General features: G+C 40.1%; 1 protein-coding gene across 1 annotated transcript in view; it reads right to left on the bottom strand.

Annotated features, from left to right (window-relative positions):
• The window catches only part of jmjd1cb (jumonji domain containing 1Cb), a gene marked incomplete in the record, with an annotated part of 181,357 nt that overhangs the window by 93,743 nt on the left and 63,584 nt on the right, over positions 1-24,030 (bottom strand).

Here is a 24,030-nt window from a genome sequence, read left to right as displayed (position 1 = left end):
TTATGGCGGAGAATGCTCAGAAAGGCTCCCGGCTACCCCCTTTCCCCGCGGACACCTGTGGATGCTTTTGCGGAACTGTGGGCCGGCTGATAACATCAAGGACAATGGCCTCTGGAGAGTGTTCACAGAGATATAAACACTTTCACCCAAACACACACACATAACTGATACTCATAAAACTGATGAACTTACGTACACGCGACAGGTCTCCAATGTTTACCTTCTGCATATATGTGTCTTGTGTTATTTGTGCTTTTCGTGCTATGAGGGGTTTTTTTGTTGGTTGTTTGACTCTTTATTTGTAAGAGCATAAATTGTCAAAAGATCTGCCTTTTTTGTTCTCCCTCCCTTTTCCCCCATGTTGTTGTAATCTTCCTTCTACAGAGAAGGGCAGCACCTTGTGGACAGTATTGTCCTTGGCTGCACGGCATCAGTGTACCGTCTCCCCCCTGAAATGTTTGCGATGTTTATGTAATGGTGATGGTACTGAAACAGCAATTTCCTTCTGGAATTATTAAAGTATGTCTGATTCTGATTAGTGATACCGGCCTGTAGCTGTTGAAGTCCCAGGGACTTCAACAGCTACAGGTTCAGCTTCTAAGACATCAAGGCAAGGCAAGTTTATTTATGTAGCACTTTTCAGTAACAAGATGATTTAAAGTGCCACACTCTGGACCTATGGAACACTTTGGCGCTGCAAATCAGAAAAGTGTTATTTTCTTCATGTCTTTGTTATAGTTTCATGTTGCTACTTTTACTTAGATTTTATTTCTACTTTTGATTATTTTAATTAAATTTAAATTTGAATATTTGATTTATTTATTTTAATAATTCTTTTGGTTCAGCACGTTGTTCGGTGCATTTTGAAAGTGCTCTATAAATTAAGCTAGTTTGGCTTTTGGCAAACTCAAAACTTGCCTTCTTATTTTTAACACTCAGTAGTAGTCTTTTTGTGGCCAACCCTCCATTAAGCCCAGCTCTAAGCATACGGCTTACTGTGATCCTATGGACAGACCCTCCAGTCTCTGCTGTGGAGTTCAGCAGCTCCTTCAGGGTGACATTTGGGCTCTGTGCTGCCTCTCTGATTAACGCCCTCTTGGCTCAGTCTGTGAGTTCTGGTGGGTAGCTTTCTTTTGGCAGGGTTGTTGCAGTACCATGTGCTTTGCATTTTTTAATAACTCTACCTTGACTTGTACTTCTCAACAATTTTGTTTTTGATTTGTTTGGAGAGCTCAAAACTTTAAATTACATGTTGGTCTATAACAAAATAGGTAAAAAAGCCAAGGGGGTGAATACTTTTTCATGACACTGTATGTCCAGAGAACAGCATGTTGGACTCTTTTCAGCCAACACGGCAAATGTTAAAAAGTGTTTCCCAATTGTGGAGTCTAAAATCCACAGCACTCTGTTATACTATGGGAACAAATTAATACAGAAAACTGTCCCTCAGCAAATAGCTCTATCAAATACTTAATGGTGAAGTGATAAAATGACCAGCACTCCCCCATTATTCCTCTGTTCACATCAGTGCTCTCAATCATTTTTGATCACGCCCCCCCCCCCCAAGAAGAAGAAAACATTTCAACCCCCCCAATTAAAAATAAAAACCTCCGCTCACTGTCCTACGCAACTGTCAATAGTTTGATTTGACCATAAAATTCTTATAAGACATAATAACTTTAGTAACATTGTTTTTAGTATATAAAACAAACAATCTAAAGAGTGTGAAAGTGTTTGTTTATTTGCAAAATAAAAAAATAAAAAAAAATAAAAATGTTTCTGTGACTTAATACTTGTAAATATGTTCATACTGACATTCTTACCAAAAACGTAGATCCTCACACAGTGAGCTTGTCATATCACTAAATACATAAGCATTGCACTTTTTGTTGCTGTCAGCTGCTTTATTGAATTGTAAGACAAAATGTTGGTCTTTGAGTTTGTCTACCAACTGGTCTTGAAGATCGTTAACAATGTAATTTATATGTTGGGCGACAGAATCATTGGACAGAGGGATAGTTTTTACTTTTGCACCACTTGCATCATCCAGCCAGAGAGAAACCATGTCAAATGCTGCTCAGTATGAAGTCCTCTGCTTGTGTGGGTGCATTTTTTTTTATATACATGTATAACAAATACTAGATAGATAGATAGATAGATAGATAGATAGATAGATAGATAGATAGATAGATAGATAGATAGATAGATAGATAGATAGATAGATAGATAGATAGATAGATAGATAGATAGATAGATAGATAGATAGATAGATAGATAGATAGATAGATAGAACCCAGTTTACACTTTTGGTTCATTTTGTGTTGGAAAAAAAGTATTTCATTTCATATTTTTAATTTCAGCTTCCACATTGACCTAAAACTATTTCCTCAGGGTTTATATTTTAAGAACACACCCATGTAGATGTTCTGATGGAAATCATCAAGCTGATAAAAAAGGAGAGACCCAAATGGTACAGGGCCAAATTTAGAGTCCACCAAAGTAAGGTTGTCAAGCCCGTGCAGCAACCAGCAAATCCCTGGTTGTGGATGTATGTCTTTCAATTTCTCTCCCCTGCCCATGATGTGATCATCTGGAAGTGGACCTACAAAGTGAGATATGTCAAGTTTAATTTAGATTTCATTATGGCATGTGGCCTTTTAAACTATAACAGGCAGTCAGACCAATCACCCCCGTACGTGTTTGTAATGCAACATGTCCAATGTTATGCCATAATAATGCCATGATACATAATTGATCTCAGATGGAATTCTGAACAGTAGTATGGAGGAGGATGACAAAGGAATTCCACTCCTGCTGCAAACATGAGACCCTCACAGGCAGGACGGCCCCTCTTCTCTCAGCAGGATGCTCCTGAGCCCCCCCCTCTTCAGACCCTCTCCTGCAGCTCTCTCTCCTGCAGCTTCAGACTTCTTCAGAATTTCTCCTGACAAGCTGCTCAGGCCACCTCTTCCTGGAACAGACCAGGAAACCATTTCGGACCATGGGCCCTGCACGAGCCTGACCGATACACAAGCCAGCAGCTGAAGGAAGGTGCCTGGACCAGCCATGCTTGATCCAAGGTCAGCTAAAGTCGTCTGCCTGCTTCAATAGAGGACCTGACTGAATCCGGATAAACAACACATTGGGACAGAGCTAAGTTTTACTCTGACTGCTGCGCAAACCAGCCGCAAAGTACAGATTGCCGAAACAGCTTTGTTCATTGTTGTCAGCTGTTGCAGGAAAGCAGACGCGAGATGATGGATGCCTCACCTCACCAGACAAGCTGAGCGATCAGACTATTAAATTGGGCTGCACCCAAGTCAGAGAACGTGGCAGAGACCAGGCCTCCGACCGCGACCATGCTGTGGGTTAGCTCATGGCTGCAGAGCTAAACACTAGCCTGCCAAGACAAACCAACAACTTCCCTGCTTCCAATGCTCCTTCCTTGGAATGGCCAAACTGAACAAAACTCACATGAGGCAAAACACAGGTTTGGGCAGGAAGAGCTGTGGGATAAGTTAAAAGATTTATTGGGAAATGTCTTGTAAACCGTTGTACACATGGTTGCTTTAGAACAAAGGGCTAACGGAAGTAGCTTACGCTAGCCTTCCGTTTATGGTATTGCTAATATTATTTGAGTGTGTTTTGGTTACCACAAGGTTATCTCCACAAGGGTTTCATACATTGATAGGACATTAATGTTTACGTTATCCAGCCCACTCATTATGACTAAAAATAAAGCTAAAGCTGTTATTTGTTAGCGCTGAATGCCCGCTAGCTCTCATCTTGCTAACATTCGGTTTCGGACATTTCAAAAGGAGTGTTTTAAAGCATAAAAGCTTAACCGTTCTGCTCGGCCATCCTTCGATGGTGCTATGAGCCTTATCCCCGCATTAATATTGAATATTAATGTTGGCGTAAAGGCAATTTTGATAACTTTATGCTGTAACCTTTTAGCCACCGATTTGCTACAGCGACCCCAGACGCCCGGAGGGAGAATCGCATTAACAAACTCGGTCATAAGAGTTTAAATGATTTTACTGGGCAAATCAGTCTTTAGAATGTTATTTACTCGAAATAATGTTCTGGTTAACTTGTGCTTTGCATTGTGAATGGGTTGAAACACATGTCAAATGTTGTTCTGAATTAGTTAAGGTAATTTAACCATGATTCACATTATTTTAGGTGAACTTTGGTTCTTCAACTTAAACAAAATACTATTTCATTAAATAATGTTTTGCTTATTTTGGGCTTTGCATTGTGAATGGATTGAAACACATGCCAAATGTTTTTAACTCCATTCCATGTTTTTTTTTTTTTATCAGATCTGCAGTGAACAAGGATTCACAGAATTATTCTGATTATGATCAACCACTTTTGTTTTGTTTTTGCTTGTTGTTGCATGCAAATAGTTCCTTAGCTTAGCTTCTTTTTATCTTCATTTTGCTTAGTAGTTTAGTTAAGTTTCACTAGCCTAGTAGAGAGGATTTGTTAATCGAAATATTGTGTTAATTCAGATAAACAGCATTACAGTGATGTTCTCTGGATGTTCATTTTATTTCTGTTATTAAATTCTTAAACTTGAAAAGACGTTGTCACTCCTTTATTCTATGTGTGTGTGCAGGTTTTGCTGTTAAAAGATTGCTAGTGCTCGAATTCATCCCTTTCAACCATTGTCTTGATATCAGCTTAAGAGCTGATCATCACCAGACAATACTTAACAGACAGAGAGTTATTTAATAAACATTAAATAACTTTAAACAGTGTATAATTGCACAACACCAAAATAATTCATTTTTAATATAATGTAATAGTTTAAGCTACTACAAACTTTAATAGTAAAGTTTTATTACAACATGTTGAAAATAATGTCACAGATGGCCTATATAAAAATTAATACTAATTATTAATTACTTATTAGAAATGCCACTAGTTTACACACCACCATATAATTTGTAGCCTCTGGTGCAATTCCCTGTAATATTGTAATAATTCACAAATGGTTAATTTATAAACAAGTTGATAGAAACTGTTAGTCCTACATCACCAAGTATAGCTAATATTAAAATCTGACCTGTGTCCTTGGCCGGTGCCAGGTCTGCAGTGAACTGGTGCACGACAGAGGCAATGGGACTGTTTTTGAGCCCGTAGTCCTGAAGTGAACAGTTTGAAACAGGAGTGCCACCATGTGAGTGCACAGGGCTTTCCCAGCTGAGCAAAAACATGACATGCGCTTCAATTCAACGGGATCCTTAGCAGAATCAAGTGTAACCTGTTAATAGGGACATCAGTGCTATTACTAACATTGTTTTGCTTATTTTTTTAGTTTATCAATCTGTCATTCTTTTGTCCTTAAATTACTTTTTGCTTTCTGATACAAAGAGTTTAGCTTGCAACACAGTCATTTATATCATACTGACAAACGCATCTACAGTGGGATACTGCAAAGTCTGCAACTGCAGAACTAACAAAAAATGTAACCCTCTAATCAGAACATTGTATAAATATTCATCTGAGAAACCTGAAGGTAATGAGCTTTCTCGTTTTACCTCTCTGACCTGTGACATCTCCCTCAACCGCAGTCGAGACTGTTCCAATACAGTGTTTAAGGAAACATTTTATTAATGTTACTGATTTTTGTCTTACAAACCAGACTCAGCAGCTAACAGCAGTAATACAGAAAGGTGGCCGCAAAATAATTTATAGTCTAGCCTACTATACATAAATATATGCATTTAGGGTGACCAGACATCACCGATTTCTGGGGGCAGTCACCATTATGGATGACTTGTCACCGGCAAGAGCTGTTCCCGATTTCAGTGTTTCATGATAGATGAAAAAGGTTGCACGCAGCAAGACCTATCTACCCGGTCCTGCCGCTATCATAGTAGAAGAGCTGAGCCACACCCCCACCGGGGACTGGTCTGTCACCCTAATATATGTTCATAGATGTTACGTTTGCAAAACAGAACAGCCACATAATATTAGCTAGCTAACAATGGCGTTCCGCGAGCGAGCTATTTTTAGAACGTGACGTCATATCACGTGGTACGCGGTAGGACAAACTTGCTTTGTCCACCGCTCTTTCCCTGTAAAAGAGCAGTACGTTACCTTTGGTTTTACACTGTAAAATGACTGCTTTTTCCAAGTCTAAGACGTCTCCTAACCATGGTTTTTAAACATTGTTGTTATGAAACGTGCAACAGTAACTCGAGGTATGCTGATAGGCCGCATATGAAGGATGTTTTCTTCATTAATTTCCCGAAATTCATGACTGCCAAGCAGAAATGTGTGGGCTGGGTAAACCTGTGCGATCGGCCTTCACAACAGTTCAACCCGATAAAAAAATCCTGACCCGCGGGGCCCGGACGTCGGCTCGCGGATGGGTTGGGGAGGGCGAGCGTTCCGGTCCGCGCAACGTGCTGGCCGTCCGTTTCCGTAAGCCTCCGCTCGCGGAGGGTGCGGGCCGGGCGGTCTGCCGTGCCGCGCAGCCGCTGGGGCGTATAGTCTTTCCTCTCTCCCCTCCGTTCCCTCGACGCCAGGTGCCTCCCGTGGGCCTCGCCCGAGCCGGGCTCGACCCCCTGGTCTGGGTCCCTGTCACCCACCAAAGGCGCCTCTGGCGTCGCTCGCCTGCCTCTGCCACCAAAGTGCGAGGTCCCGGCCGGCCTGCTCCCATCAGGTATGTAAATAGTTATTTTGTAGCTACCGATTGGCAAAATATACCGATTCCTGGACGGTGATTACAAACAGAAAAAACGGCCGATGACGCCATGAACGCCGAGCAGGAAAAAAAACATTGACTTACCGTTCTATCAACTCGGCCCGTTTTCCAGTCTTTCTAAGCCCTCGACACTCAAGCCATCGTTTGAGCAGAACGTTGGTATTTTGTTCGACAGTTCTACCAGTAAACTGGGTGCCTGGGAAATCCTCTTGCGATAGTTTAACAGCTGAAAAGTCGGTCATATCGTTGTATCTGTTGCACGTGTATTGGCTGGTTGCTACGTGCGCTCTCAACCTGTTTGTCCTACCTTAGCGGCAAGGGGCGTTGCTCATGAGATGGTGACGTCACGTGCGCGGTACGCTATTTGACAGCTGCTATCCTAGCATATTTGTTAACAGCTAGAAAACACAAAAACACATGCCTCCATAATCAAACAGGTACTGTTCAAAGAAGAATTTGTAGCTTTTGTCGAATTTTGAACGTGTTGTCAGCGAAAACTTGTTTACAAGTTGTTGTAAATCATCAAAGCGTATTTGTGGAAGATAAACAAGTGACTGTGTAAACTTCATCCTCCGGAAGTAAAGATACGCTGCTTTGAGTCAGAACGGAAGTTGAAAGATGTCATGTGAAAAGGGCCTATTCCCTGAGTGCACTCTGACTCACATGCTATAGGGAACGGGCAATTAGACTTTATTCTAGTACGGCAAAAAAAAGCAGGTTCCCCGGGGTCAGACGCACCCGGAACAGGAACAGAAACGTAATCTACAATAAAGGAAAATACAGCTCCTAGCTATACAGCTGTTGATTAGAAAGAAACCCTTTGTAACCAAAAAAGAATTTCAATGTGTTGATTGTACAGCTGCAACAACAAATCGATAAAATAAAAAAATTAAAAAAATCGACAATTAAAAATGTTGGCAACAAATTTCATCATTGTGTTGCACGATTAAAACGTCACTAGCCATGTCACGGAGCCGTTTACCTCACCTGCAGGCGGTTTTAAATGCTGGCTGGCTGGCCCAATTGGGCAGTTTTCTTTTTTATTTTGAGGGTATAATTTGCTTTGGGCGGGTTGACATAATTTGGGCTGATTTGGAGTCAGTTTGGTGGTTTATGAGTTAATCTATTAATGTCATCATTTCATCATTAGTCAGTGGTTCACAGCGGTTATTGGGGCAATTTGACTCAACCATGTACTAACCGTGTTTCCCTGAACGCACATGCACACAAGTCACACATGCCATTTCTCATGCAAAAAAATAACAAAGCCCATCTGGGCTGCGGATGATCCATTCACAGCACTGTCCATTCAGAGTTCAGTCTAAACCCGCCTTCTGCAGAGCTGATTCAGCTTCTTTTACAGCTAATTCCTGCTGCTGTTAGTGTTAACAGAGGAGCAGAAAGAGCGACCAGAGTTATAAATAATTTTGGTCTTAACTTTATTCAGTGACTATTTGTACATTTGGGGTCTGTTTCATTCGATCCATTCATGTGGGTCTATATAGAAATAATATGTTTTACAAGAATAAAGAAGCAGCTAGAATTGACTCAGGAAGGTGGAGTTTTGGTTGCAACAGACAGAATTTCTGGAGATGAGTGACATTCAGAGCAAATAGTGAAAGGGATCATGATGTGTTATGATTCAGCTAAGGGGCCAGATCTCTCCATTCCATTGCTTCACAGTTGGGGTCTATGCTGTGTACCATTTTATCTTTTTAAATCACTTTTGTCCCACATTTTCTTCAATAATTGATGACTGCTGTTTTTGTGGAAAGCGACAAAAATAATGCTGTGACACCTTTGTAACCCCTATTCAAACTATAGCCTGAACTTAAGGACAGGGAATGTGGACAGGTCAGGAAATTTCAGCAAACACCTAACTCCATTTTAGGTTCATTAGATTCAGTATCAGTGATGATAGGGGTGAACTGACCACTGAGTGATGATAATTTAATCTAAAAGCGCTTCCCCAAAGTATTTGTTTACTAATGTTATTGGTTTATTCATGTGCACACTTGCATAACTAGGTATGGCACATTTTTATTCATTTAAATATATTTGACATTTTCCCTCCTAAAAGTTTTGTTTGTTCATCAGTTGAACTGTGCAGAATAACTGTCATTACTGTATGTGGATTAAGGTGGAATTTATCCACAACAACAGCCATTCTAACAGGAATGTGTACACTTGAGCAAAATAATGTTGATGTGATCTGGATACTGCCCGTCTAATACACCAATATGCATGACAGTAATGTATGCTAGTTCAAATTTCTTGTGAAAATTTGATGGGTAAACCGTATAGGCTAGGACAGATGCATATGACGTGGCATTCAATTTATTATATTCCCAGAAAAAAAAAAAAGAAAATAATGTTGCTTTTGGATATTTTTGAAAGCCTAGCTGTGGGAACCTTCTCATTCTAATGGAACTTGTTTTCGTTTCGTTCCTACCTTGATGTGTTGGCTCAGTTTTATCCTTCTTCACATCAAGTCACGGTAGATATACCGAGCTTCCAATATGTCAACTAAAAGCACATTATTTTTCACAGGACGTCAGTAAAGAAAGACAAAATCATAGCTGGCAAATGTTTTAGATCTAAAAACAAGTGTGTGTGTGTGTGTGTGTGTGTGTGTGTGTGTGTGTGTGTGTGTGTGTGTGTGTGTGTGTGTGTGTGTGGGTGGGTGTGTGTGTGTGTGTGTGTGTGGTAGGCGGTGGGAGGTTAGTACATCTTGATCCAAGGGCATCTAAAAATAACAGTAGTAGAGCTTTTAATACTGTCAATAAAATCTGTGCTGCAGAGTTTATGTCTGCTGTTCTCAACTTTGTAACACAGTGGATAGAAATTCAGTTTGTATGTGAAGAGTGACCTTCCTGTATTACTCTACCGCTACTCTACATTACTTTCCTAATGTTCAGGAGAAGTGTTGTGTCAAAGTCAAAACACATGAACACCATGACCAGTGTTCAAGGATACTCTAGCATCAATATTTTCATTTAAAGCTAGGGTTGGCGATTTTTCCGGAAATTTCCCCAAAACTGTCTTACCTTGCTCTTCCGCTCTTCAGGAGGATTGTGGTTTGCTTCTTGTGACTCTCAGCCATGTTCAAAGTCTATGGTGAAAGCAGCGGAGCTACAATGAATGGCTAACCGCTAACCTAGCCGCTAAGCAAACTGGATACATAAACACTACAAGTGCGCATGCGCAGCCAGCAAGAGGAAACTCAGAAGGAAAGAGCCACTTCCGAGACACTGGCGTTACACGAGTGCGTCAGAATGATTGGCATGTGGGACAACCAATAGATAAGGTGATTCTCCCGGAACTTGAGGGACAGGGGAAATCAAATGTTGACAAATGTTTGGCGCTTCACAACCATTAATTAGCATTTTTCTCATGTAAAAACCTTACATACGCAAGTGAACCCTCACAAACACCTACAGGGGCTTGGATTCACTTTTCTACAACAAAAAAAACTATTATCTTTAGCTGTCACTTTATATATCTCGTATTAAATAATATTCTATATTCTTCAGTGATGTTATCAAGGCGTTGGCTGTTTGTACCTGTAATACTTTATTGGTTGGTTTTGCTGTTCTTTTTATAGCCCTCTTTGCAGGTGTAGAAGCAGACTCAGAGAAAGTTATATTGATCTCACCCTTTTCTCTTCTTCTCTTTCACCTTTTCTCCCTTTTAGCATTTTGTCTCATCTGCTTCTCTTCTTTTTATCCCTCTTCTACCTTCCCATTTCAGTGTCCATTGAGCATGAAATAGTCCCAGAATAAAACCTAATAAAGCTTCTTGCATATATAAATCAAACGGAATACTATGGCGAAAGCAGTAAGGCTCCACTTGTGAAAGTAAAATCTGTTGGGCTCTCTTTGGCCATAAGACCATAATTATTCATGCCACATTGCCAGACAGGACACACAAAAAAAAAAAAAAAAAAAAAGATAAACCATTTCACACTTCAGCACCAATATAACCTTTCCAATGTAGGGCAGTGGTCATCAGACCAGGAATGAAACTACAGATGCTAAAACTCAAAAGAAGTGAAGTTTAAAAAGGGGGGGAAAACAGGGTGCTATAATATGTTCAATTTTTAGCCTGCTTAGGTTTTATTGTGTTAGGAAATAATGTTCTTACTTGGCTACCAGTAACTGTTAATAAGTGTCCAAGGGCACTTAAAAGTGATTTGTGATTAAATGAACAAGTTGGGGCACCACATGATTAACAGGAGTAAATAGCCACAGACTTTTAGTCCTCGTAGGTAGTAGTTCTATCAGTACCATCCTGGATGATTTGAAGTTTCATGGGACAATGAATGAGGAGTGAGTCCAAGTACTGGGATACTGAGTCAGCAAACACTGCACATATTTGAAGAATAACCACAGACAACTTCTCTTTTAATCCCAACTTTTTCACTAACTTTACAGTTAAAATACTTAAACTATCACTAAACTAGGGACCTTTATACTAAATTACAAAGCAAAAGGCAATCAGCAAAATTTTTAAAATAACTGAACAAAGAAGCTTCTTCATCAGGGCCAGCAAAAATGGTACGATGCTGGTCACCAGTCAGTTCTTGGTGCAAAGGCAGCAGATCACACCTTGGATAAAAATGAGAGAAAGCCAAGGTGACTGGTTTCTAGAAAGAGCCTGTGTTCCACAAAGATAACTTTTACTGGTTCCAAACTAACACCAACTTTCCCTCTGTGAATCCACTCCATCAGCCCTGTGGGAGTTTTCACAAGCCTGGAGCATCTCATGATAATGTCAGCATGCAAAGCAACTTTTCTACAAGCTTCTGCAATGCATAGAAAGACTATTTAATAAGGCTGGACGTAGAAAAAAAAAGCACATCAATTACCTATTTTTAAATTAAGAACACTGAATTTAAACACAACGCTTTATGTAACCAACTTTTTACCAAAACTGTAAGTCGTGAAAAAAAAGGAAAAACACGTGCTCTCTGAACTCTTTGAAGGGGGTAGAGCTTGGTCAAGGGGCGTTCCTGGGTCTGCGTCTGGGTCTGTAATTGGTTGGGAGGATGTAATGACGAGTGAAATGGCTAGCATGATAGAATGGAAAAGGAAGAAAAACTGTTCTTCTATTGAACTTTTTACTGACCCCTTTTTTTCTATTGAACCAAACGCCTATTGATCGATATATATTGTTATTGAATTATCGTCCAGCCCTACTATTTAATGTGTTGCAAACTAAGAGTTGAAGCTTAATCTACTCAAGGTCAAAAAAATGCCCAAAGACAACCTGAGCCACACGTCTAATTTGAGTCAATATTCAATACTTTTCAACCCCACCACACCACCAAGAAAAATCAGAGTTGTGCATAAAAATGTTGTTGTGTAAGGTAAAAATAAGAATAAAATCTGAAAGCTTTAAATCTGAAGCGCACTAATCAACAAACATATTTTTAAGTCAAGTTGACTTTATAGATCCCAACAGCAGCAAAGAGCAAAAACCTATACAACGCTGATATTTTATCTCTGCTGTTGACATCCCCATGATAACTATGGAGATATCACTAACAAGGAAATATTTTGTGTATGTATATAAATGCTTGTGTCCACAAAATAAATGAGCACTGGACTGTTATGTTGAGCATCAGCCGGAACACTGTACAATGAAGATGTTGGCTACAGATGAGTGCAGGCGCCAGCGTTGAAAACAACTAGGCAGTAAAATACAAACTATGACCTGATTCCAGATCAGAATTACCAAGTAACTTCAGACCCCCAGAGGCCCTGCAAGTCCTAGTTGTGGACAGCAGCACAGTGAGCAGAACTGCTCCACTATTCCAGGTACAGCTGAACACATGCCAGAAAGACATTTTTGTAGAGGTGAACATGGATTTAATAGTTTCATAAACTGATGTTCTAAACCAGTGCTATTCATTTTTTTGAGTTGAAACAGTAAAACATTTATATTCCCACTACATCTGATCAGAGTCACATAAATCTAATAAGAAAAAGTCTTTCAACTTCAAAATGTATCTGAAAATCAAAGCGATTGAAAATCCATCCATGGTCTCGTAATATAGTGTCTGTTTGTAGTTTTGTTACTCATGACATCAGACGCTATAAAAAAACAAAATTCCAGGAACATTGCTGATCTGATTGAAATTCAACACTATTGTTGGCCCAGGGGAAATAAACTTAAACTTAGATGGTAAGCTAGTCTTGCTTAACAAGTTGAGTCTTGATCTGCGGTTCAGAACGGCCTTTATGTTAAGCATATTGTCAAATATTCTTGCCTCCCTATCAGCGCCATCAGCCCAATGACCTACTGACTTGGGCTAATACCTCCGAGCTTTATTCTAAACAAATTCTCTTAAATTCTTATTCTTCTTTTATTCAGCCATCTACTTCATTCTTGTTTACTTATAATTTGGTGTTATTTGTAACTAAATAAGATACACAAAGAGATTTTTGATCTGTCACAGATGTAGGGCAAAAATGACAGTCTTGGCTGCATTTTCTTTGTGTTTTGCCAGTCCTCTCAGAAATTTGATTAATTCACCTGCAGTTTTGCTACTTCTAAAGTTGACAAGAAGTGTCTGAAGATATGGATGTCCTCTACCGACAAGCAGGCCACCTGCCCAATCTATAGAGTTGTACCCATTTCTAAAATCCCTCGTTAGATTATTGCATCACATGCCAGCTAAACGCTTGGATTTCCACATCAACATCTCCATATGAAACAACAGGTGTCAGTGACAACCCCCCCCCCCCTCCCCCACACACACTAAACAATCAGCTGAAAACAAACCTCCGGTTAATCAGGTGGCAGATTTACACTGTGCTACTGTCTTACCAAATCTCACATAATATTTGACAAACCGATAAAGACATTCCACCAATTCAATAGTGAGTCTGTGTTAAAAAAAAAACTATTTTTTATTATGAATTGATTCTTGTATTAATTTCTAAAGATGGATTTATATAACCAAAGATCGATTTAAAAACTGAACTTAAACGTTTGAGCTGGCATTACTTGTGTGGACACGAGTCTGCGCTGACAGGCACGCGCAGAGCTCAATTTATACGACCGCTATGTGCTGTCACACTATAAACTGCTCAGCCACAAGAAGTCTTCACATTGAACTGTTTTCATATACAACACCAAGCTTTATACACTGAGCTGCTCCATGCAGGCAGTCTCCAGTACGCACGGCATCACAGTCCCTCTCTCTGTGCGCATTGATAGATGTGCGGTGGGTGCCTGCTGGAAAACAACATGCTACATGCTTAACTAGCTAAGCTAACCAAACATTTTACCATGCCTTCGTCCCGCTGGGAAAAAGTGTGGGAATTGTAGGAATTTGTCACAAGAAATGTAAGGGGAGCAATATTGGCTTGAAGAATAGCCCCCCGGAAAAAAAAAAAAAATCGGCAGCTCATATGGGGGATTGATTAGACTGATGCCATAACAATTGGTATCGGCCTTAAAAAACCTTTATCGGCCTATATCTAATCCATAATGAAATTTTGGCGAGACACTGGCTCAATATTCACACATATTGACCCGTAACACAGACAAGACATGACGTTCAAATAGCTGACTGCACTGACAACACTTCCAGAGAGGTTAAAACCGTGCAAACAGTCTGTAGCTTCTGACAGATTTAAATATTCGAGTCAGAAAAGACAGCTAGCACTCAGTTTACAGGATGATGTAAAACTCTGTACAATCGCATGCATGTCTTAAATTAACATTCCTGGAGAAGTGGAACATGTTTGAGAATAACAGTAGAATAAGATCTGAATACTCTGGTCTGTAAGAGGACTGGACTGCTTGTTGATGTGGGGATGTTACATCTGAAGGCCTCACTACTATCATGGTAAGCTATAATTACATATGAACACAGAGAGCCACGGGAGGCAGATTACACTAACCCAGCACCATCTGTTCAGGAGGACAGGCAGCAGACCAGGGAGGTGCTGGATTTTTACTGACCCAATTACCATTCAGACTACATCTGACTTGCTGGGGGCTCACAAACGCACAAGCAAGGTGCAAGAACATGTGCACAATACACACACCATCCCATACCTCTCTTCCTGCTGAGGACAACACACAGAAGATCTCAAATATTTCCTTCAGGCCTCTGCAAGTGGCAGTTTCTATCTAGCAAGAACAAGAATTCAAAGCCACAAAGTCAAGAAGTCTGAGAAAGGATAAGTGAACAGAATCTCTGTCTCTGATGCTCCTGGGACACGACTTCCACAACTCCACACAGACTCGCTCAGGTCTGATGTCATCAACATCAATGAATACCTAATGTTGTTCTTTTTATTTAGTGCTTTACAGTTATGCTAACATTACACAGCAAAACCCTGTTGGAACTGTTCATTTTCAATAACAGGTATTTTAGACAGTTTTGTTTTCGCTTTTACTCATGCCCAATGGCATTTTGACAGCAGACTGAAAACAATAATGGTGAGAAACCTTCCTTGCCCTTCACAGCCTACATGATCACAGGAGATGCTCAGGGAGGTTCACCATTGACTGCTTCTGTCCTGCAGAATCGTTGGCCCAAGCAGGAAGACTCCAGAAATCAAGACATTTTCATCTTTAACCATTTGTTTTCAGTCTAAATCTGGGGAACTAATGTTACTACACTTCAGCTGACTGAATGATGGTTTTACCCAATTCAATCCTAGTAGCGGTCAGCTGACAGCAGCCGGCCAGCGATATTTGCCTAAACTATGCAAACTTTGCTGATTTGGAAACATTTATTTTTTTCAGTATAGTGATGCTGCCACTGTGTTGACATGATGACACACAACGCTCTCTGCACACACAGCTACGAGTAGACCCCACAAGATGGTGGTTATCCTTTTGCATGCAAACCTAAAAACATGCCTAAACTTTAACTTCAAAACTAAGATTTAAGTGGGTGATGGTTCAAGGCCCGATTACAAAAAACTGTTGTGTTGATAAGGCTTGACATTAATAACCATTTTCTCATACAAGCGTTGTCCTGTTTAAACTCTGTTTTGATGTTTTGTATATGGCAGAGTGGCTGTTGCTCAGTCGTGTCTGTGCCAAGGGGTGAATGCTGCTTGTCAAGAATCGATGCAATCTGCCGGGTTTCCTTAGATAGGAAACTTTCTGACCAATCTGTATGATTTGATTGAATCTGATTTGGTAAAGTGCCTTGAGATGATGTGTAATGAATTGGTGCTATATAAATAAAACTGAATTGAATGGGTATGGAGCTGGAAAAAAAAGCTACAAACTCTCCATGTGTGAACAAACACACTGATGTGAGCTGTTACCTGTGTGCCATTTCCAGAGACTTTTGATCAGTTAGCAAATAACCAGCTGAGTTCCCCAGCCTCTGTGAGCTCTGCTCCACACACTGCTGTCGCTCCCAGTTTGAACTGTTTCCTGTCCTGCTCTATTAAATCTCTCAGACTGACCGTTATTAACAATAGTGGAGAAACTTCATGTTAAAAGGGTGATAACACTCAACTAGAGCAGGTGATAATAGTAGACGTCATGAATGCAGCTCATAGTTGGGATAAGAGGTAAGTGAATATCTTTCAATTACTGGTACGTTTAGCTAAGCGAGTGAATTAAGCTCTGTGCACTGAGCCATACTCAGCAGTTAGATTTCTCATCAATGTGATCTCCTCTGTGGCATTTTTCTGTCCAGGAGATGCTGGCCAACATAGAAGAGAAGACGAAAGGGCTAACTGTGGAGACATACATTAAATGTTCCACGGATGAAGAAGTGAATGAGAAGATCTTAAAGGGTTGTGGTGAGATACCCCCTGAACAGAGAAAGCAACGTAAACAGAGTCGTTTTAGTTAATGATCTCTTATCCTGGCAAGCCAGATTGATTATGTGTAGCACTATACGAACTGCACATCATCATCTTGGATCTGCTCCCATCTAATCCGTTCGGAGGAAAGAGGCAGAACTTTGAGGTGAGACAAGATGAATACTTGTGTGTTTGTGAACGCACAAACAGTGTGAGAATTCAGCTTGCAGGCTAAGCTAACGCTACAGTAGAACTACGAAAAAACATCCATCCATCCATTTTCTGACTCGCTTAATCCCTCATGGGGTCACGGGGGTTGCTGGTGCCTATCTCCAGCGTTCACTGGGCGAGAGGCGGGGTACACCCTGGACAGGTTGCCAGTCTGTCGCAGGGCAACACAGAGGCAAACAGGACAAACAACCATTCATTCATTCATTCACACTCACACCTAAGTACAATTTGGAGAAGCCAATTAACCTAACCGTCATGTTTTTGGACTGTGGGAGGAAGCCAGAGTACCCGGAGAGAATCCACGCATGCACAGGGAGAACATGCAAACTCCATGCAGAAAGACCCAGGGTTGGATTTGAACCCAGGACCTTCTTGCTGCAAGGCACCAGCGCTACCCACTGCGCTACTGTGCAGCCCTACGGAAAAAAAAAAACAGCATGGCAGAAATTTATGGATGACTGTGTCTACCGATTAGAACAGGTTCGCAGGGCCTGCGGCTTGAATTATCGGCCAACGAGTAGTCACTGCTGGCAATCGCTTTTCGTGTAGAAAATAATTGTCCGTATTTTTTAGGTGTGGGACCCAAAAATTAAGTTGCAGGACAGTGAAAAACTATTTTAAACCACAAAAAGTACTTCTATATTAGAATGAAATTTAACCGATAATCCTGCTTGTGGTATAACTGACTGTGTTTATGTTCAGCCTGTTTTCTTTTATTCTCCCCATTCGTCTCTGTGTGTCAGATAATTGCCTATAAAGATTATTTTAACATCACAGTTACAGGTAGGCCCAAAGGTCCTCACTCTCTGCCAGATTCAGGTTTAATCTAAACCTTTAATTTGACAAGTATGTTTCTTCTGACAGGAAGGAGTGATGTTTTGGAATGGCTCAACCAGAGTTCAGACTGAAATCTAAGGCAGGATCTGTAGATTAGAGTGATGGCAAGCAGCTCTTCTAACATCAAAGATTTGGAGCTCATCATAAAAGATTAATCATCAAAGACACACTTTATGAATCACTGGATCCCGCTCATTTACTGATATTACCCATGTTTATTAATGTAGCCCTGTGCCATTTTGAATAAATCAAATCAAAATCCGATCTATCAACTGAACCTTTCAGCTCTCAAATGAGAGGGGGAACAACTGTCTTTCATATCATAATGCCCAGTAAGCTCTGCAGCAAAGTCAGTGCTGCTGATTACATAGAATAATAAGGCGCTTTCTTACAATTATCTCAGTATTACGTCCTTATGAAACTGATGCAAGTCCTAAAGTCCTTTCTCTGGGGACAGTTCCAGTAAGAGCAAAGGGGAGCAGATTTGTACAAATAAAATATACACGACAATCCAACTTGTACTGCTACAGCTTCAACCGTGTTTTAACGATTCGAGCCAATCACGTTGCAATATTATAGTTTAAGGCGGGACATACCGGTGCAACGAAAGCAAAAGCAGCTAAGCCCATAGCCGAACCAACAGAAACGTGGCAGCGCAGGAGGACACACGCGTAGCTGATGCTATCACATCTGTTTTGCAACAATCCACAATTTCTTCTTTGAAGAACAGCAAGAAGTGCTTTGACAAGCTTATCTTCTTGTGGTTTTGCATGATGTCTGCTGCTTATGTTTTAATTTGATAACGTGATTGGCTAAAACCAACCTTTGATAGGCGGGCACTAAGTGTCGCTTTGCTCAATCAGCTAAGAGAGTTCTGCTTAAATTCCCTCCTTTCCCCAAACAGATTCAAATGAAGCAGTCCCAGAATGATAGTGTGCAGAACATACACTGCTACAGATTATCAATCAGGATGATTAGGTTACTCGATGACGAAAATAATTGATAGCTTTTATCTGTACCGTAATCGATACTTATTGTTTTATAGGTAAAAAAGCCAATAATGATCACTGACTGGTTTATTTTTTTAAACATTTGGAACAAAAGAAAACAAAATAAAAGAAAAATACTGTTTTATACAAAATAGAGCAATAAAACATTATATAAATACCTTTATATATAAACAAAAGGCTACAACACAATATCTTGAATAAAAAGTATGTTGTAGGAGAGAGGAACAACAATATTGACAAGACAGAAAACTATTAAAAATGCTCAAAACTAAAAGAGAGAACTCTATAAAATGATTTCAAGTATTAAATAATATTTTACCTGAATTCAAACTACATTTATAAAATGTTTTATATTGTCAAGATTAACCAAGATAGACAAAGATAGCAGAGGCACCCACAGTGGATGAGGTGAATAAATGTCAGAGGCTGTGTGTGAATCAGTAACAGGGATACAATTTAAGTGCAACAGTTTCAGAGGAAAATAAAAGTTAGCATTGCCTGTTAAAAATTATGAATATATTTACATCCCGCTTTGTAATCTAGTTGAAGCTTTGCTCATAAGTGACTCATTTTCAATGGGGAAACAGACGAGTCGGTCTCGTTTCTCTGTCTTCAGGCAATTTGTCGCAGCAGCATTGCAAGGCTGACTGTCTGCCTGTCAGTGCTTTCAAAGCGGGATGGGCTCACAGCTGCACTTGCGGTTTGCTAAAGAGACAGCAAACTCAGAGAAATCTGTGCTTTTACTTGTTTCCAAAGTCTCAAACAACACAGAAAACAATCACTAGATCCACTGCTTGTCGCTTTTGATTTAGAAAGTCACTAGAGGTTAGGGCTTGACGATAATTCAATAACAATATAAATCGATCGATCAGAATCAGAATAAGAAATACTTTAATAATCCCGAAGGGAAATTACTGTTTCAGTACAACCGCCATGGGGGGAACGATTTACTGAGGCCATGTGGCCAAGGACATTACTGTGCCCACAGGGCGCTGCCATTGTATATCGATAGACGTATATCGATGATAGAAAATAAGGGTCAATAAAAAGTTCAATAGAATAACAGTTTTCCTTCCTTTTGCATCCTACCCATGTAGATTAATATTACAGCAATTACATCCTCCCAACCAATCACAAACGCAGACCCAGGAACGTTCCGTCACCAAGCTCCGCACCCTTTAAAGAGTTAAGAATGTTTTGAATTTGTTGATAATTATAAATATCGACCAATATGGTTCTATTTTATTGATATACTTTTTTAAGCAAGGGAAACATGTGAGAGCAGATCTTTAGCTCCTCTCTTCAGTTCCCTCAGCATGTGTTTCTTAAAGAGGAGAAGTTTGGCAAAACAGAGTTTGAGTGGGAGTCTACCTGAAATATTGAATGTGACCTTAAAAATACTGTTAAGAGGACCGATAAGGCTAAACCTCGTCAGTCCGCAAGGCCCATCTGATGTGGCCCCAAGGCCGTTTTGATACCGGGTTTCAGTACCCATCACCAAATACCAGTTCCACACATTTTGGTACCACTGAGATCCCATACATTGACCACTGTGATGTAGACATTCGTTTCTGCCTGCATACAGATGGTTACTAAAGCTGTGTTAAGAATATTTCACATAAATATGCTGTATCAGATGATTTGTTTGGTTGACGCTGCCCACAGTTTATTTTTCCTACCTTGCAAAAGCATCTTTGGTAGCCCTGGAAGAGAGCAGCTCTCCTCACCACCACCATCTTCTTTGATGCTATTGTATGCTGCAGATTAGTAGCAGGGGTATTGCAATCATTTCTTTATTTAACTTTTATATACCCAGGTGAGGAAACTAAGAACTAAGTCTCATTTTCAAAGTTGGCCTTGGCATGGACATGATAGATGCAGCACGTATGAACTAGCCAGCGCTCCAGGCATGGCTTTGTTCTTACACACGCTATTTTTAAGGCTCAAGTCCAAGTCAAGTCACGAGTCACTGGTGTTAAGTCCAAGTCAAGTCCTAATTCTTTAGTGATAAGATTGAGTTAAGGCTAAAGGCACATCAAATGACATAAGTCCATCTGGTTCGGCCCACACTAATCAACATAGATAGATGTTCAACAGTAAACCAGAGAGCTGCTTCAGCTTGTTTCTGCTTTGACATAAACGAAATATTATATGAAATAACCACGTCAAAAAATATTTTACACAGCAGGCACATCATTTTGCTTGGATTTCCTCCAAAACAGTTTGATGTACATTTGTGATACTATGACAAGCTAACAAAACAGCTGGTGAAAAATAACTTTTTCACAACAAGATATCAACTTAGCCTGTAGCAGATGAGAGAAATGACTGTTGAGATTATGAACACCCACAAAGAAGCTACCTTCATGTATGCCTGCGTCTACTAGGAACGCTTATTCACTCAATATTATTCCAACATGAAAAATAGAATATGTCTTAGTTTTGTTTCTTTTCATACCAAAAAGGCTAGAACATGGTGTACGGGGAAGGATGCATGCATCAAATGATCCAATTCCATTTTATTTTTTAAAGATGTCAATTTATGAGGCTTTGATGCTGTTGCTATGACAACAGCAGCACAGAGCAGGGATATAAGCTGGAGCACAAAAATGGATAGGTAGCCAAAGAGAAAAACAACCAGGATAACATGAATTAGAGGATTGTGCATCTAAATTCTGTTCTACGATCAGTTCAATATACATATATATATATATATATATATATATATATATATATATATATATATATATATATATATATATATATATATATATATATATATATATATATATATATATGCCTCTAATAAAGCGTTTTAAGAACATGCATGTGGTGCCAGCAACCATTACTTTAATTTCAGACATTTCTAAACCGAACCCACAGTAGCACTAATCTGTAAGATGAATCACAGGAGATCAGTGATCAGAAAAAAACAAGTTCAGCAGAAACAACCATTTAGAAATAAAAATAAGAAGAGGGAGAAGGTGTTTAGGGGTATGTGTGTGTACATGTACTTGTAGCTGAGTAAGAACATTTTTTGCCCATTTTACTAGTAAAGCGAGGTCTTTGATGTCCTGCCATTTTTGATTTGTTGGTCTCACACACAAACATACACAGAGACAAAAGCCCTTTTCACACACAGGCTGCATCCTCAAAAAACATTCCAGGGCATGTGAAAAATTTGCTATACTCTTCTCAATGAGCAGTGGTTAGATGTTCGTTTGTCTCATCCACTTTCCAAAAACCGACTGTCAAGTAAATTCACCAAAGGTTGCCTTCTTCGCCCAACTCTCCGCAAACAACGAAATATCACAATTATAACCATACGTAACTTACTGAATGTTACGGGCGCCGCCATTTTTATTTGCTTGATTCCCTCCTTCAATCCTAGAGAGCAGTAGTACCGTAGATCGTCACTAGGAACCGAGGAACCGTGCTATGGTGATGTGTAAATGGTCGTAAGAACCAAGCTCAGCATGGTTAACTGATCCAAGCTCAGTCTGAACTCGGCATGGATCGGTTAAAAAAAGGGTAGTGTAGATGGGGCAATTATAAAGAGTAGACGCCTCATTATGTGTTGAAGCGCATTCTGTGTCGCCGCCATATTGGATGGGTCTCTCCTACTCAAGGCTGCCACAGGAGCCGACGGGAATAAACTGTGAGGGAGCAACTTTGACTGTATTTTCTGCAGCTTACGGTTACAATAACCGGCGATAACTACTGAAAGTAGATCACTTGATCACTTTTATTTGGTGAGAACAATGCAGAAACCTAACAGATGGACCATCATTTTATGCTTTTTAATTTTTTATCGCTGTATTTCACAAACTAAGGCTGAATCATGTTGCCAAATTCAGTACCCTGGAGTTAGAGTGCCAGCAGATGCAAGAAGCTCTGAAAAACAGTTGTTGTTCAAAGGTCTTAAGCTCTAGCCCTAGTTGCAAGCAGGCCAGTGTAGGACACTGGAATGACCTGGAAATTCTAAAGAACACTTTTCCAGGCCTTAAAAAAACTGTATGCACTTCTGCATGTACAACACATAAAAATTGTTTAACAGCATAAAACAGTATTTCAGGAAGAATGCAAGTATTTATCTACATATTTAATAATATGTCGTAACACGCATGTCTTTGTTAAATAGCATAAAACAAAGTATTTCATATGTCTGTTTGTTAAAGACCACACATTTATGAAATACATTGTTTAAACAACATATTTCAGCATTAACACACGTTTTTTAATGTGTAATAGTGTCCACAGTGTAACCTAACCACATCTCTGCCGTTTGTAACAAACCAAACCGTGTGAAAAATCAGGTAAAAATTCGGGGAGAATTTATTTTAGTTGGGCAAACAGCTTCCTCAGTACAAATAAACACACTGGGGGCATGTGAGAGACCCATCCAAGATGGCGGTTGTGCTGAAACGTCAGCTTCAATAGGCATAGCCAGTCCATGGGCCGTCTGCCTATATATTGTCTATGGGTGAGCTCACGTTGCTTTACCTACGGCTCTACATCCTGGTCTGGACCCTCGGTTGACAGCATTTTGGAGAACTGATAAATTTGACCAGATTCCTAGAACAAATAGACATCTCTCCTGATCAGGCCAGGTGTTCTCCAAAATATTCGGCAGTTATCAATGTAACCCACATTATTTTCAGGATTGCCACAGATAGGATGGTGGTGACCTGTGGGCTGGGATCAAGGACTATGCTTCCTTCATAGTCATTCAACCAGCCATAGGTCCCAGCAGCTGGGCTCAGCTGAAACACCGCTATGTGAACCAACCACTGGTGGCTCCACTCTGGCTAATGGGCCTTGGGTATGCTGGATTTTTAACAACGCCGAGCAGGTGTTGTGACGGTTCCCCATAACCATCGGAGGGGCATACCCTTGGTTAATGCGCCTGCGCTGCAATGAAATTTGCATAATTGTGCATACGTTAAAATTGCATTCATAATTTCAGCATACCTATGACTACCAGTGATTTATGTTTATTATATTGCGCATTACTACAGAAGTCCACAATAGTGAACACCACATCATGCAAGAAAAGAACCTTTGGGGTGACCACAACTGGATGCGGTCCGTTCTTAACAAAATATTCCACGAAAAAACTGTTATGAGCTGTTGTTTAAACAACACCCCCACCCCATCCCTAATAAGTGGACTGCATGTTCCTAAAATTTATACAATGCTCACAAGTGATTATTTGTGACTGTGTAACCGCAAACTGATCACTGGCTGTTCACTTTGCTTTACCTTACCCTTAGACCCACTCACAAACTGTTTTCCATGTAAAAACTATTAACTCGGTAGTAGTTTTCTTTAAGAAGTCTGAACACTAATTCTGTGAAGCTACCCACAGTAATGCTCAGGTCAGCACACTGACCGCTTTAGGAATTTTAAGGGAAAGATGTGATAAATCTGAGCAACCACAAAA

The sequence above is a fragment of the Fundulus heteroclitus genome, chromosome 10, assembly GCF_011125445.2.
Source record: "Fundulus heteroclitus isolate FHET01 chromosome 10, MU-UCD_Fhet_4.1, whole genome shotgun sequence".
NCBI classification, from domain to species: domain Eukaryota; kingdom Metazoa; phylum Chordata; class Actinopteri; order Cyprinodontiformes; family Fundulidae; genus Fundulus; species Fundulus heteroclitus.
Note: the sequence above shows the minus strand (reverse complement) of the source record. Positions and strands in the feature narration are given on the sequence as shown.